The 3,497-nt window shown below is 44.9% G+C and overlaps 1 pseudogene; it reads right to left on the bottom strand.

Annotated features, from left to right (window-relative positions):
• Positions 1 to 606: 606 nt before the first annotated feature.
• Positions 607 to 1,832, bottom strand: LOC144676667 (interferon-inducible GTPase 5-like; annotated as a pseudogene).
• Positions 1,833 to 3,497: the final 1,665 nt, after the last annotated feature.

Raw genomic sequence — 3,497 nt, 5'->3', positions numbered from 1 at the left:
CACCAGCAGCTACCTATATTTATATAGCGCCTCAATGCAATTAAACATCCCAAGGTACTTCACTGGAGCATTATAAAACAAAATGTGACACTGTGTCATCTAAGGAGATATTAGGCTAGATGATCAAAAGCTTCAGCCAAGAGGCAGGTTTTAAGGAGTCTCTCAGGGAGGAAACGAGATAGAGAGGTGCAGAGTTATAGGGAGGGTATTGCAGAGCTTGGGGCCCAGGCAACTGAAGGCACAGCCACCAATAGTGATTAAAATTGGGGTGCCAAGAGTGTAGATATCTTGGAGGTTGTGTTGCTGGAGAGGATTATAGGAATAAAGAGGGGTGAGGCCTTGGGGGATTCGAAAACAAGGATGAGAATTTTAAAATCAATAAATGGCTTGATTGGGAGCCAATGTAGGTCAGCGACCATAGAGGTGACAGGGGAACGGGACTTACTACAAGTTAAGACAGGGGCAGCAGAGAGGGCACCATCAAAACCCTTCCCTAAAATGGATGAAGAATATTGCCAGGAATGAAATCAGCAAAAAGAGAATGCTGTAGAATAAAATTCCTGTCGGGTCGGATCCCTTTAATACATCAGCTGCAGCACTGACTGTCTAGATTGATGTTTGTTGTAGATCAAATGCAGCCTTCACCACTCTCTGTGCATTCTCCGTAAGGTCATTCAGTACACCAATCAGCAGTTTGTAGGTCATAAGAAATGATGATCCTGCTCCAAAGATGGATCCAATGACTGGGATGATGTCAAGAGCGAGCTCAAGAGCTGATATGGCAACAGCAGCGACACCCCAATTTAATCTGTTTATTATAGCAGGAGTAATTTCACCCATTAGGAGAGGTTTCACCACTGCTTTCAGATCTTCCACAGGTTTCCCTGCCATATTGGCCAGTCTTTGAAGAGAGGCATCATCCAGACCCAGACATTCACGGAAATGTATTATTCCACCAATCAGTATCCCAGTGTCACAACAAAGGGAGAATCCAGGAATTGGCACTGCTCCCAGTGCCCCGGAAAGTGCTGCCAACATCCAGACTCGTTTCTTTAGCTCTTCTTTTTTCTTCTGTACAGTTTCCAAATTTAGGTTTGGAAGGGCAGTATGTACACACTTTTCTTAATATTCGGGAGACCATTTTCAAGAGCTTTATTTAGCAGATTAAAATCATACTGGCTTGGAAAAAAGCTTGATATCAGGAACACACTGGGTGATGAGATTCCCTCCTCTTCCAGCTTCCTGACACAATAACTCCTGATCTTTTCCAGTTCTTCTTCTTCATCAAACTTCCCACTTTGCTTTCTATTTGGATGGAAGGCATTATCAATTTTAGATCGAATGAAGTAGAAATTCTTCCCCAGTCGTTTCACCTCTTTAGCGAGTCTTACATCATTTTCTGTGACTCGATCGGCTAGGATAATGATAAAGAAATCATATGTTTTAAATTCCATTTTCTTCAGGTATTTACCTGCTGGGAATTTTGCTGTTCCAATTCCTGGCAGGTCCCAGAAATAAACATTAGGCAGGTTGGGATGTTTGTATCCAGTTGACTCCATTGTACCTTCTGTGGAACTACTTACAGCTGCTCCCTCATCACCGCTCCGGAGTCCTCTCATCGCATTGATGAAGGTGGATTTCCCTGTGCCTGCTTCTCCCGTCACTGCAATGTTAAGCTCTGTATTGTCCAGCTCTTTTAACTTCTTCTGTAACAATTGTGTAACTGCCTCCAGCCCACCCTTTTTAAAATCAGACTTCAGTTTGTTGAGCTCTTCCTGACTGAAGAATGAGGGGTTTGAAGACTGAGCCATCTGATCTCTGAAATAAAACATTTAATTGATGTTTTACACCAGACTAAAACAATACGTATTTATGCAGCATATTGTCAAATACTCAGAGTATTCCCACACACTTCACATTGAATTAATTACTGGTGAGGAGCAATCACTGTTGTTATGTAGCTGACCGTAACAGCTAATTTATGCACAGCAAGACCCCACAACAAGAGCAATTAGGTAAATAACCATTTAATCTATTTTAATTACGGCTGGTTGAGGTAGGAACATTGGGTGGGACACCTGGAGAACTCCCCTGCTCTTCTTCCAATAGTGACATGGGATTGTTTCTGTCATGGGCTGTGGCCTGAGAAAGCAAATGGGGCCAGAGTCGAAAGCCTCATTTGAAAGAGGCACTTCCTCAAGTCTTGTTCCCCTGATCACCCGACTAGCCGCCAACCCCCAATCCACGACCACCCCACTACCAAACCATTCCCTCGTGACCCGTCCTACCCACTTATATTACACACTTAACTTCTCTCCTGTCAAAGTGGCTGCGGCCTTTAAATTTAGCAGGATACAGCAGCCAGTGCCGTCTAGAAGGGGGCGAGGCTCCATTTGTTTTGACACTTTTGCCCTGCACTGAAAGCCTTCGGGAGCAGGTACAGTGCACGTTTCTCAGGAGGCCCGTGTTGGAAGTCTGGGCGAGAAATGTGCTGCTCCAAGGAACGAAGTGATAATCTGACAGTGACTGCCATTGTATGGAAGATTCAGCCCTTGTTGTTTCCATCTGCATCATTTACAATGCCGACTATATTTACACCATCATCAAACTTGGACATGTGGCTCCCAAGCAATCAGATAAGTCATTTTGGCCGGGTGGTTAATAGTGAGGTTGAGCGCCTTGGGCTACAGGAAGATATAGCCGGGATGGTCACATGGGCAGATAAGTGGCAGATGGAATTTAACCCTGTAAAGTGTGAGGTGATACACTTTGGAAGGAGTAATTTGACAAGGAAGTATTCAATGAACGGCATGACACAAGGAAGTTCCGAGGAACAAAGGGACCTTGGCGTGTGTGTCCATAGATCCCTGAAGGCGGAGGGCCATGTTAGTGGGGTGGTGAAAAAGGCATATGGGACACTTGCCTTTATCAATCGAGGCATAGATTATAAAAGTAGGGAAGTCATGTTGGACTTGCATAGAACCTTGGTGAGGCCACAGCTGGAGTACTGTGTGCAGTTCTGGTCGCCACATTATAGGAAGGATGTGATTGCGCTGGAGGGGGTGCAGAGGAGATTCACCAGGATATTGCCTGGGATTAAACATTTAAGATATGAAGAGAGGTTGGATAGACTTGGGTTGTTTTCGTTGAAGCAGAGAAGACTGAGGGGCGACCTAATCGAGGTGTACAAAGTTATGAGGGGCATGGACAGGATGGATAGGGAGATAAAAACAAAAAACTACTGCGAATGCTGGAAATCCAAAACAAAAACAGAATTACCTGGAAAAACTCAGCAGGTCTGGCAGCATCGGTGGAGAAGAAAAGAGTCGACGTTTCGGGTCCGCATGACCCTTCAACAGAACTGAAGTATCGTTAGGAGAGGGGTGAAATAGGGAGATAGGGAGACGCTGTTCCCCTTAGTTGAAGGGTCAGTCACGAGGGGACATAAGTTCAAGGTGAGGGGCAGGAGGTTTAGGGGGAATATGAGGAGAACCTTT

The sequence above is a fragment of the Cetorhinus maximus genome, unplaced genomic scaffold, assembly GCF_964194155.1.
Source record: "Cetorhinus maximus unplaced genomic scaffold, sCetMax3.hap1.1 HAP1_SCAFFOLD_1812, whole genome shotgun sequence".
Taxonomy (NCBI): domain Eukaryota; kingdom Metazoa; phylum Chordata; class Chondrichthyes; order Lamniformes; family Cetorhinidae; genus Cetorhinus; species Cetorhinus maximus.
Note: the sequence above shows the minus strand (reverse complement) of the source record. Positions and strands in the feature narration are given on the sequence as shown.